We start from the raw sequence: 13,513 nt of genomic DNA, 5'->3' as shown, positions 1-13,513 counted from the left end.
AAAGTTCTTTAACCTGCCTAAACTCAGTTTCCTTCCCTATAAACAAGGATTGTTCTAGAAATATGTCAGCTTTCCCAAGAATGAGCACAAGTGCTTAAGGCTCTTCATCTTTGTTCTAGCCTAAAGTAGAGTCTAATTAGTTCACCAATTTCCTTGCCACCACATCAGTGACTTATCAGTGAATCTTCCTTACAGCTATCTTGCAAAGCAGGTGGTGGTAACAGGTATGTCCTTCCTTTCCTTCAGAATTTAGAACTTTTAAGCAATTCTTACTGCACAATTTAAAGGAGTCCTGTACTCTGTTCTTTCATTCTGTAGATAAGAGGGGTGGAGTAGCTGATCCAGCGGCAGTGTGGTTCTAGGAGACGGATTTGGCCAGGGCACCTTGTGTGTCCTAGGCTTACACAGCTTACAGGGATGGTATAGTGGTGGCCTGCCCTAGCCCCCTTCCTCCACTGTCTCCTTAAACTGGTCTAAAGCATCTAACATTTCCGTTCTTAATCAATTGACTGTATCAAATACTGATAAAAATTTATAAAACTCACAGGGAAATCAGAGTCAAACAATTCTGGATTAACAGAAATAATCTATTAACAATGAAAGTTAGTTGGATTAAACAGCACACTAAAGGCTCTAGGTGCTTCACAATAAAGGTAGGTGGAAAGAGTCTTTTTTGTCTTCATTGTACAAAGGAAATATATTATATACATGTCTTAAGAGCCTGGTTTGTATCCAACTTGTCATTTTCCTGCTGTGTTATTTTGCTGTTGCTGCTCTGCTAGGGTGTGTTGAAGGCACATCCACGTCTGGAAATAGTGCTGCCAGTGCAGAATTTGCTGTTCATCAATAAATTTCACACTCTTAGCAAAAAAATATATATATACACACTTGTTTTTTTTAATCATTTTTTATTGTACAGTATAACATACATACATAAAAGTGATAACTTTCCAAGTGCAATTTAACAAGTAGAGAGCCAATTTCAAAGGATATTATAGATTACAATTCCACAGTTTCAGTTACTTCCTTATTATGAAATACAACATATATACAAAAAGGCAATATCTTTCGAAGTATGATTTAACTAGTAGATATATAGGAAATTATCAAAGTTATTATGAGTACCATAGTTTCAGTCATTTCCCTTTTGTGAAATCTGACATATATACAAAAAGGTGTAGCTTTCAAATTACAATTAACAAGTAGCTGTAGAACAAATTTCAAAGGTTGCTATGGGTTACAGTTCCAACATTTCAATTTTTTCCTTCTATCTACTCTAATACCCTAGCAACTAAGAAAAAAATTATATAAAGATTCAGTATTCATAATCCTTTGTTAAATTCCTTCTTGTTTGTTGCTATCCCTTCCTCTAGTTCAATCACTTTCCCAATCTTCAGAGATGTCTAGGCAGTGACCACCCCAACCTATTCATGTTGAAAAGGGCCACCAATTTTATGAGCAAAGGGGTCATATCTAGTTGGCATAACTACTTGTTAAGTTGTACCTTGACTTTGAAAGTTATCACTGTTCTGTATTTATATTTCATAATAAAAATGTAAAACAAAAAAGTTATGTTGAAGTTCTAATCCCCAGAACTTATTTGGAAATAGGGTTACTATCGATGGAATTATGCAAGTTAAAATGAGGTCATACTTGGATATGGTGGGCCCCTAATCCAATATGTCTGGTGTCCTTATAAGAAAGGGGAGAGATACAGAGAGAGAGAGAAGATGGCCAGGTGATGATGGAGGCAGAGACTGAGCGATGTGCCACAAGCCAAGGATTGCCGGCCATTGTCAGAAGCCAAGAGAGAGGCAAGGAACAGATTCTTCCATAGAGTCTTCAAAGGGAATTATATCCATTCTGACATCTTGGTTTGGGACTTCTAGTCCCCAGAACTGTGAGACAATAAATTTCTGCTGTTTTAAGGCACCCAGATTGTGGCACTTAGTTATGGCAGCCCTGAGACACTACAACACCTCATGTTGGAATCTTACTTTAAAGCTGGAAAGGCCCCTGGTCTGTGAGTCTACATAGCTTATAGGTTAAGAGGGGGTCAGATGATCTGCCCACCTGGCCAGCCCTTAATTTCCTGCAGCACAGCTGACCCCAAGTTTTAGTGTCTGACATGCATTTACTAAGGGCTTGGGGACAAACTTAAGGGAGTTACCACAAAAGAAGCCAATCAGCCATCTAGAAATGGTTCCTAGAGTCCATCAGCCAAGCATTGGTCCACAGCCTCCCCTGCTGGCTAGGTCTCTCCTCTACCCCACCCCTTTGGAGCCCCTCCTCACCCTCCATTGTGAACTGCCCCTACCCAAGTCCAAGGCCCCCAACACGGTAGCAGAAGAAAAACCAAGTAATATTATAAAATCTGGCAGCAGAGATGCAAGACCATATGTGACCCTGTTATGCCAAGCTATCTACTCCTCACTGGCTCACTGGCTCCATTCTGGATAGAATGTGGAATTTGTCTTTACGTCTCTACTCCCTTGGCTTTAAATACCATCTACAGCCTGAAGATCCTCAAATCCATTTCTCTAGACCCAACTCGCCCCCAGTCTCATTCACCCATCTGCCTCCCAATCTACCCAACTGCCTTCCGGAAACCTCACATAGATGTCTGCTATAGACATCTCGACCTTAAGATGGCCAAAGCAGAGGGCTTCATTTTCCTCCCCAAACCTGCTGCTTCCCCTGCCTTCTCCAACAGCGAACAGCACAACCATCCTGCCCTATGAATAAAAGAATGATCTTGCATTTCTCTTACCTCACCTTTCCCCCATATCCGATCCAAGTCCTGTGGAATCGACTTCCAAAACGTAACCTAACTTCCTCCACTTCTTCACCTCGACACGTTCTTCCGGGGTCTGAGTCACCAAGTCTGGAGAAAAGCCATACCACTAAGTGGTCTCCCAGTACCTGCAAGAACTGACCCCCACTCCCCACCCCAGCCCACCAGCAGCCTGTGCTCCTCCCCAGATCCCTTAGCGTGAGCTTTGCAAGCTTGATACAGCCCTGCCAGTGGCTTCCTGCTGCATTGAGAGCGCAGTCCAAACCCCTGGCCCTGGTTCACCTCTAACCTACCACACCCTGTCGGACCTCAGGTGGACGCCTCTCGCTGTCATCCACTCTGCTCTGGCCACACTGCTCTTGGACCAGTCCTTAAACGTGCCAGGCTCACCCCTACGTCCCGACCTTGGCACAGGCTCTTCCCTCCTCACGGAAGCTCTCACCCCAGAGATGCCACAGCTGTCTCCTTCCTGTCATCCGAGCTCAGACAGCCCCTCGCTGACCACCAGAGCTAAAGCAGCTACTCGGGCACCTCCCTTCACATTGTCCTATTTTAGCTCTCTAAATAAAATAAAATCTGCTTTTTCCTTTCTTGGAATTATGTTGTCTCGTTGTCTGTGGTTTATCCCCCCCATCCCAGCCCCACTAACAACAGAGGCTTCATGAGGGCAGGAACTTGGTCTGATTCATTCAGCACTGACTCCCCAGGACTTGGAGCAGTGCCAGTATATAGTAGGTGCTCAATAGTTGTGGGGGCATAACTGGGCATCCCAAGGGGTGAGCCTTCCCCTGTAGAGTCAGTGCCAATTCACACTACTTTCTCTGCAGGATGACATGCCGTGGAAAAAATGTTTTGAAAATGTAGTCAACAGCTAGAAATTAGCTACCCATGTTGTTTCCTCGAGGTTTCAGCATAATGATAGAATCAGGGGAAATAAACCAGCCAAGAGAAAGAAAGAAGCTTAAGATAATGGAGAAAAGGAATAATTGGATGGATGAGGAAAAGGAAGGAGGGATGAATTCTGCCCTAAGGAAAAGGTGTTACCTTTTGACAGGAAAGGGGACTCTAAGGCACAGCTTTGGGGAAAGGGATGAGAATGGTTTGTAGGTAATAGGAGATAGGACATTGTACAGAGCCCATACTGATGGATTCCTGTGGTTCTGTAATGAAAATGCAAAACCATTTTCCCTGTGTTGTGGTGGTTGGTTTGAGGAGGTTTGTCATGGACATATTCTTAAGGTCATCTGTCCCTCATCATATCCCCTTGAGTGCAGGCTGGACCTGTGACTTACTTCTCACCAACGGCAAAGGGGATGGGATGTCACTTCCGTTCTGTTACGTGACTCCCTCTTGCTAGCTGACGAGCACTAGAGACTCCTTTGCTGGCTTTAATGAAGTATGTGGCGGTGTTTGGGAAGCCCCAATAAACATCATTTCACGTGCTCATTTGTCACTCGTATATTCTCTTTGAAATGGCCCTTGATGTCTTTTGCCTGTTTTCTAATTGAATCATTTGCATTTTTTGCTGTTGAGTTTTAAGAGTCTTTGTTAGATGTGTGGTCTGCAAATATTCTCTCCCTGTCTGCAGCTTTGTCTTTTCATTCTCTTAGCAGAGCAAAAGTTTTTAATTTTGACAAAGTCCAATTTACCAATTTTTTATGTTATTGATCATGGTTTGGGGATCATGTCTTAGAACTCTTAGCCATGTCCTAGGTCCCCAAAGATGTTCTGCTATGCTTTCTTCTATAGCTTTATAGTTTTATGTTTTACATTTAAATCTATGCTCGATTTTGACTTAAAGTTTAAGTGTGAGGTGTGTGTCCATGGGCGTCCGATCATTCCAGCTCCATTTCCTGAAAAGACCGTCCTTCATCCATTGAATTGCTGTTGTGCTTTTGTCAAAAATCATTTGGCTGTCCCCTGTGCATCTGTCCTTTGTGTATCTACTTTTCCTGGAGGTAGAAGAAGCAGACAGAAGGAGAACCGGTTGTGTTCTGATCTCTGTATTTTTGCCCCTCCGACTGAGAAAGCCATTCAGCCTTTTCGGCTTCCTGGCCTCAGGGTTTGAAGGATCAAAGAGGGATTTGGGGTCTATGGGCTCGTGAGTAAAGGGGAACTGTGGGCAATCTGGCTGTCAGCAACCCAGGAAGAAGCAAATCCTGCAAGTATGAGTTCCCCTTCATTCACCCCGGGAGACAGGACCCAGGCAGACGCCTGCCACTTGGAGGAGGGGTGTTTCGATGGCTACCCCAGTGGGCCAGAGGCTGTCAGTTATCAGAGTAGCCCCTAGAATCCATGGGCCACCCGGGACGAGGACCAACCCCATTCCCAAATCCAGAGACTGGATTTTCTGCCACACCAGCAGGATGGGACCCAGAGTCAGATTTCATTTAATTTAAAGAAAATTAAGTAATGTGTCCCAAGTTTGGGGGTGCAATTCATACTTGTGACACATGTTAATATGAATAATAGCTACCATTTATTGAAGGCAGTTAGGGCCCAGGCACCGTGCCAGGGACTTTCTATGTATCATCTTTATTCCTCATAATAGTTCTTCTAGAATGTAATGGAAGCGTCATGACTCAGAACTTGTCAATGCTCCTGGGACTTGCTGGAAACCACAGGGTATCATGACAGATTTTCAAAATATGTACTTCAAGTAAAAGAAAAAAGGGAAGAGAAACAGACGGTGGAAGAATAAAAGAAAATTAAAATCAGGATAAATAGAAAGAAAAAAGAGCAATTGTGCTTTAATTACAGAGTGAATAGCAGGGATAATTAAAATTCCTTAATTTTGGTTATTTAATTTCAAACCTTTCAATACTAATTTAGATCACAGCATATGAAAGAGTTGAAGCATAAACTTTAAATGATGTAATTATCATTACATTTTGTCAAAAGCCCCTGAATTAATAACTAACATCCCTGATTACATTGCTAAATATTTTATCAATAAATGTCAATGCTAGATATTAAGCAAATAATTTTTTTCACTATTGTACAATACTAACAGATATTTATATTTTTATTAGAGAAGTTATAGGTTTACAGAACAATTGTGCATGAAATACAGGATTCCCATATACCACCCTATTTTTAACACCTTGCATTGACGTGGTAAATTTGTTACAATTGATAAAAGCACATTTTTGTATACCTAATAATAATAATCCATGGTTTAACTCAGGGTTCATTGTTTGTGAAATTTATTTTATTTTAAAATCAATTTTTATTCCAGTACCATACATTCAAACTAATATTTCCCCTTTTAACCATATTAAGTGTATTATATATATATATTCAGATATACATTTCAGTGCTGTTAATTACATTCACAATGTTGTGCTACTGTCATGACCATCCATTATCAAAAATTTCCATCATTTCATATAGAAACTCTACATTTTAAGCCTTAGCTCCCTATTCCCCAGACCATGAGCAGACTGATCTCTCCTACAATACTGGAAGGAGTTGGAATGCATTGAGATTTCTGGCCTGAGAGTGCTGGGTAACAGAAAAAACCCTTGAGCCAGGGGTGAGACGTTCTCCTGCTGGGTTCTCGAGAGGAAGAGAGCAGGTGGATCCTGGACCCCAACCCAGCCGTGGGCAGCAGGGCTGCCAGCCACTCCAGCACTGGGAGCAGCACATCTTTTCATCCCTATGGGCCTTGTGAAGAGGCTGCTGGTGTCAACTTTGTAGCTTGTCCAACATGCCAGGACAGTGGAGAAGTCCCCCAAGACATGCCAACTTCAGTAGCCCAGCCCAGCGGTCCCTGACTCTGCTCTGTGGGTCCTTTCCGGAGGGAGGCACAAGGAACATTTGTCATGGATCCTTCTTGGCCCTCCTCCTCCCCCTCTGCTCTCTGCAGGGCTGGAAAAAATAAATAAATAATAAGTAAATAAATACTTTGTTTCAACATTCAATGCCATCTTTGAGTCTGAGGACCCATGATGGAATTTTCTACCAATGAGCCTTTAAAATCTGGCACTTTGTTCAGAAGTTCTCCGTCCATGTTTGGCACTCTGATCATCCTTAGAGGCAGATGTGAGAATTGGGGAGTCCCTGTGTCTCAAATTTTTTTTCCTCGGAGACTAGCTCTCCGGGCCCCATCCAAGATGGGGTCCCGAGGCTACAGACATTGCCAGGAGATGCCTGGCTGCTTTAAGCATCACCAGAAATGTCACTTCTTTGGTCACAACTTCCTTTTTTCCCGAATGGTGAGGAGGAAGAAAGAAATGGAGATGTGTGATAAGAAGGGACCAAATACTTTGGAATAAAACTTGAGTTAAAAAATAAAATCGATTCCTTTCTTCTTCTAGCCTTTCGGTAATTCTGTTATTCGGTAATTCTGTTATTCGGTAATTCTGTTATTAGGCAAATGCAAAATTCTGTTACTAAATACTTTTAACCATATTAAGTGTAAAACTCGAGGCCCATCAAGCTCAGGTGGTGTCTATTCTAAGCAGAGAAGGGTTTGAGGCTGTCACGAGACTGCGTGGGCTGCACCCTTCAGGGGACGCTGCCTCCCGGAGACCGACCACAGGAGCCGTGTGATGAGCTCAGGAGGCCCTCAGTCCCCGGTCCTGCCCGGCTTCCTGTATGAACCATGACGTTAGCCCTTTCAGCACTGTCTTCTTGCAGCGTCTGTCCCCACTGTTAGTGCCGAGAGCAAAGGGACCATGTTCTAGTCTTGCCCTTGTCTCCCCAGCACAGGGAACGACGAAGGTGCTAAAAGATGTCTGATGTTCTCCGTGCTTCTGGCCCAGCTTCCTCTGTGACCTCAATACTCATTTCTTTTTAAAACTGTGTGTGCGTTTACTTCCTCTCCTCTTGCTGTTAACTCCACATTACCTTTTCCTTCATTAGTCTACTCCCCTTTTCCTATAATTTCTGCTGCCAGCCCTTTAGCAGGCCTCAAGCTCCCAGGATTTCCCTGTTGGGAGCAGGAGGTTGGGGGATAAAGCATGCAAAAGGATCTGTGTCCAGGCTTGCTTGGAGAAATAAGGGATCTGTAGCAGGAAAAGGGAGACTCTCCCAAGAATTCTCAGATCCAATGGATTCAGGAGATATATACGCTGGATTCTGCTAGGAAAGGGGCCAAGGATAGACACTCAAAGAGAGGAGCAGCTGGTTAGCAGCTCAAAATCTCAATGTCAGATAAAACTCCCTATTGCTGTTTTTTTAAACAGCTTTATTGAGATTTAACACCACACAATTCACCCGTTTATAGTATACAGCTTAGCAGTTTTTAATATAGTCACAGAGTTGTGTGACTGCCATGACAGCCAATTTTAGAACACTTTCATCTCCTCAAAAAGAAATCCCATGAAAGAAACCATTCCCAAGGCTTTCACCCAAGGGATTTTTCTCTGGGACAGTAAGAGCCATCAACGCTAAGGGCCAGAGGCTTCCTGTCTGCAAGCTGCCCGGCATTTCGTCATGTTCTCTTAAGGAATGGAAAACTGAGTCTTTCAGTGCTGACAGAAAGCTCATACAGCCCAATCCCCTAGTAGATAAGAGTCCCAGCATATGCGGACTTTCCCCGGAGATAGTCCGATTCTGCGGGGCGTGTTTTACAGCATTGGCTCACACCCCCATAGTATATCTGTCCCTGGAGGGGAGGGAGTGGGGCTCTTCCAGAACAGCACATACACACAAGAGAGGGGGCACTCACACGAGAGAGGGGGCACACCCACACAAGAGAGGGGGCACTCACACGAGAGAGGGGGCACACACATGAGAGAGGGGGCACACACACGAGAGAGGGGGCACACACACACGAGAGAGGGGGCACTCACACAAGAGAGGGGGCACACACATGAGAGAGGGGGCACACACATGAGAGAGGGGGCACACACATGAGAGAGGGGCACACCCACACAAGAGAGGGGGCACTCACACGAGAGAGGGGGCACACACACACAAGAGAGGGGCACACACATGAGAGAGGGGGCACTCACATGAGAGAGGGGCACACCCACACAAGAGAGGGGGCACTCACACGAGAGAGGGGGCACACACACACAAGAGAGGGGCACACACATGAGAGAGGGGGCACTCACACGAGAGAGGGGGCACACACACAAGAGAGGGGCACACACATGAGAGAGGGGCACACCCACACAAGAGAGGGGACACGCACACTCTAGAGGGGTACTGCGTGTAGAACAACTCCCTGCCCCAGCCACAGACTGAGACCCGCTGGCCGCAGGGAACGGACACCCGCTGGTGAAGCCGACCTTGCACACGTTCCATCCAGGGCTGCGGGAGTTGTGCTTCCGTTGGCGACCCCGTCGCCTGCCAGCCGAGCAGTGGGGTGGTTCCCCTAGGGTTGAGTTCTTGGTGGCGGCCATTGTTACACTCTTGCCACCCTTCCAGTGCTGAGACTCCACCCCTGTGACCGCCACATCCCTGTAGTCTAAGGCTGCGGTTTGAGCGCCCTCCCAGGGTGGGTGGTCTCCTCCTCAGGTCACCATGAAGCTGCTCGCCCAGAGCTGGTGGAACATGTCGGGGAGATCCAGACCTCCCAGCTGGCTCACAGTTCAGACCCGGTATGAGGAGTGGTTTGAAACTAGTGAAGATGAAAATATGAAAATGGATGGCAGTGAAAGGCTCCATTGTTTTCATGCTATCACCTCCTCTTAGTGCTTAAAAAGAGGAAGGAGGAAGGGGCAGGGGGTTATTCTAGTTCACTGTGTGGGAACTTGCTAGCATTCTCTCCCCAGCGAGGGATTAGCTGCAAGGTTGGCTGTGCCTGCTGACCTGCCGTCTCATTTCCTGAATCCTCTAGTTCTCACAATACTCAAGCCAATTCACCTCCTTAAAACCAAAGGAAAAAAAAGAAGAAGAAAAAAAGACTCTCAACGGAAATGCAAGGTGATTTTCTTCCTGAGTCAAGCTCACAGTTCTGTCTCCTGGCTGCCCTGAGCTCTCCCTGGAGTCATTTCTGCAGAGGCTGTGCAGGATTACAGAAGCTACACTCGCCTCCAGCGTGGGCCCAGAGCCGGTTCCCAGAAGCTGGCACCACAGCTCCCACGTGGACCCAGCAGACACCTTCGGTGCCTTCGTTTCCACCCCATCAGAACTCCAGCAGCCTCTAACTAATGGGCTGCTGCTTTATGAGCCACAGAGATTGAGAAGATTCATTGCTGTTGGTTGGTGACTACAGATATGCCAGGAAGGTTAAACCTCTGAGGATAATGTCTCCAAGTGAGAGAAATCACAGCAAGGGCAGACTCTAAATCAGGCTGTACGATTTTTCCATAACAGGAAACACTGGGAGGCCACAACTCCCTTCCCATCTGCCTTGGAGGGCTACCTGTAAAAGAAGGGAAGTAATGATAGCCAAACCTTCTTTAGCACTTTGTGTGTGCCAGGCACTGTTTTCAGCACCTTTACATTTTTATTTAATTCCTGCAACTCTATGCAGCAGATACTATTATCTGCTGCAGTTTACAGATGAGGAAACAAAGGCAGATAGGTTAGGTCAGAAGTGGCAGAGCTGGATGTGAACCCAGGTAGTCTGGCTCTAGTGTGTTCTCCTCCCCACCTGTGGCAGGCAGACTCTGAGGCTCCCCACACACACACAACCCCCACGTTCTGGTATTGGTGCCTTCGTGTAACCCCCTCTGCTTGAGTGTGTGGGGGACCTAGGACTGGCTTCTAACCAAAAGAATGTGACAAAGGTGATGGAATGTCATTTCCATATTAGTTACATAAGATGGTGATTTCCATCTTGCATGGACTGTCAGTGGCCTCTCGGCTCCCTTGCTTTGAGGACGTAAGCCACCATGTTGGAGAGGCCCATGCGGCAAGGATCTGAGGGCACCCTCCAGCCAACAGCCAGCTGGGCACTGAGGCCCTCAATGCAACATTCCTTGAGGAACTGAATTCTTCCAACAACTGTCTGAGCTTAGAAGTGGATCCTTCTCGGTGTGTGGTCTCCTGGGAACTGAGGAAAGCTTTTTCTAGAAGGAATAGTCAATTGTGCTGAAGCCAAAGAAAAGTTAGGTGAGGTGAGGACAGAACATGTTGTGGTAGATATAGTGGCTTAGAGGACTTGGGTGACCGCAGTGGACACTGGGGTGTGCTGTCCAGATCCCTCTTAGGACAGAGGCACTTGTCCCCCCACATGCTTATAGTGTTGGCTACTGATGGCTCACGGTTGCCCCCAGTCAGACATTGACCTCAGCCAAAAGGAGATGCCTCGTCAGAAGTTAACACCTCCCTCTGGGCTGGGGGCAGCCCACACCCAGTGGCTGGTAGATGCAGGGGTCCAAAGGCCAGGCCTCCAAGCCTCGGCTTCAGACAATGCCGAAGAGCCACCCACTTCCAAAGGTCATCACGGGTTCAGCTGAAGCTTCTGTGGTGACTGCATCACAGTTCAAGTCCCTCTGCCCAATCCTGCTTTTCGCACCTCCTTACGAGTATTGTTCCCAAGACCCCCTCTTCCACCCAGTAAATTTCCTGCATGCAAATCTTCATCTCAGAGATTGTTTCCAGGAAACACAGCCTAACATGGAAACCTTGGCACCACCTGTTTCAGTGGAGTTGTGAGAATAAAATCTAGATTTTAGGGAGTTGAGGAGTAAGTAGGAGGGAGTGGGGAAGTTGAGACAGCAGGGATAGCCAGCTCCTTGGAAAAGTATGACTTGGAAGGGGCTCAGAGGAGGATAAGGAAGTCCAAGGCATGACGTTTCAGGTGGGTGACATTACACCACGGTTGTGTAATATTGGGTGGCCTCAGTAGACAGGAAATGATGATGACACCTGATGATGTAAAATTTTCATCTGAGACCTGCGATCCCGGAAAACAGCAAAAGTTAAATCCTCCCACCCTTTGTTTTCCAGAAAATGGCTTACCACAAAGAACCATGTCTTAGTTTTTTGATAAATACTACCAAACTGGGTTGGCTTCAGCCATGGGAACTTACTGTCTCATGGTTTGGGAGGTTAGAAGTCTTGCTTCCTCCCAGGGCCGGAAGTGTTCTGGTGCTGGCTGCCTGGCAACGCTTGTGGTTTCTTGGCTTTCCCGTCACCTGGTGATGTCCTCTCCTTCCTCCTCCAGGTTCTCACTGACCTCCTGTTGCTCCTTATAAGGCCTCTAGGAATCCAGATGAAGCCCCACCCCAGGTCAGTTGGCCACACCTTAACTAAAAATAAATCTTCCAAAGGTCCTATTTACAGTGGGCTCACACTCACAGGGACGTGGGTTGATATTAAGAACATGACTAAACTGGGGTACATGATTCAACCTACCACAGCCACCCTTCCCCATACGACGGAGATAAGACTCACGGGTGCCCCCCTCGTTTCCCTATGACCAAGCCAGCCTCAGACCCTCCACATTCCCATTTTTGCCTCATAAATGATTAGCCGAGCTGCTTGTCCCCACCGATCAATAGTAACAAAACCCTTGCTAACCACACATTGGTTAAGCTTCTCTCTTTCCTCTGGACCCCTGAACTTTAAGGGCCCCTCCCAGAAAATAGGTGGCTCTAGCATAAAATATCCTCAGATCTGCTATCTGATCACATGAACCTTTCATTCCACTTCCCTACACCTGGTTCTTTCCTCTCTATTAAAAAAAAAAAAAAAAAAAAAAAACCTTTTTGCCTAACTCTTCTTACACTTGCTAACCTTATGGTCAGTACATTCTCCCGATTGCAATAGCCCCTTTCCCCTTTGCAATAACCCTTTCGAATAAAGTCCCTTCTTACCAAGTCCAGATTTGTTTTTTATTTGACACACCCATGAAAGAAAGACTGATGCCATTGAAAAGTTCAGGAGAGGGGGGACTGGATCCAAAGCCCATGGGTGGCCCTGGTCATGGAGAGGAAGAGGGATACCCTTCTGGCTGTGCAAGTAAGGAAACCTGATGTCTCCTGTTTTCCCAATAAAGTGTAGATCATCAGCTAAGGGGGGGAAGAGAAGGGTGTGGAGGAGAGAGGTGTAGGCGTGAAACGGTTCTTGAGGGGAGTGAGAAAATGAGCTTACTAACTGAGCAGTGTTCTGAGCCTATTGTCAGAATATCTGCCAAGTGCTTGGAACAGTGTCTTGCAAATAGCAGGGGCTTCACAAAGCTGCTTCTGCCATTCGAGCACTCCCAGCCTTTCTGCCATGGCAGGGGCAGCACAGCACTGGCAGGTGGGGAAAGGGTTGAAAGGAGAGACCTCCCAGGTAGCTTCCACTGCAGTCTGGAGAAAAAAGGACTCAGCCAGTGCCTGGAGGTGCATCAAAAAGTGACATACATGTACCAGCTTGAGCATCAAGGCCTAGAGGCAGCAAATCCAAGGGCCAAATTTCCTGGCAAAATCTAAGACATCCTCATACCCACTGCTTAGCAGTAAATCCTTTGCTGAGGAACAAGCCATTATCATACCACAGGTTGCAGACAGTTCGTATCATAAAAGTCTCAATGGATGGAATCGTGGCTTCTTTTTCTTCTCGCTCCTCCTTCAGCACCAGCTGATGAGGAATCATAAATGCCACTTATGAAAAGGCTAAAAGTATCCCAGGTGAGACTGCCCCAAAAGGCCCCAAGGTCTTGACTGTGCTCACTCATAGGGGCTTTGTGGGCCCACGAGACCCTGAGTATACACAGAGCCAGAAGTGAAGGTTACAGAGGCCTCATTTTACAGATCTTAATGGTCACTGAGAAATAAAATTTTCTATTTCAGTTAACCAAATTGATCCACACTTTTATAGTTAGTTGAACCA

At 46.1% G+C, this 13,513-nt stretch overlaps 1 long non-coding RNA gene across 1 annotated transcript; it reads right to left on the bottom strand.

Moving 5' to 3' along the window:
* Positions 1-6,101: 6,101 nt before the first annotated feature.
* On the bottom strand, positions 6,102-11,853 carry LOC119513457. Its single transcript, XR_005212679.1, has 3 exons — positions 11,728-11,853; positions 9,034-10,112; positions 6,102-6,664 (listed from the first exon to the last, which is right to left on the bottom strand). It is a non-coding gene; the product is annotated as an uncharacterized LOC119513457 (long non-coding RNA).
* Between the last annotated feature and the right edge of the window lie 1,660 nt (positions 11,854-13,513).

The sequence above is a fragment of the Choloepus didactylus genome, chromosome 1 (assembly GCF_015220235.1).
Source record: "Choloepus didactylus isolate mChoDid1 chromosome 1, mChoDid1.pri, whole genome shotgun sequence".
In the NCBI taxonomy this organism is placed as follows: Eukaryota; Metazoa; Chordata; class Mammalia; order Pilosa; family Megalonychidae; genus Choloepus; species Choloepus didactylus.
Note: the sequence above shows the minus strand (reverse complement) of the source record. Positions and strands in the feature narration are given on the sequence as shown.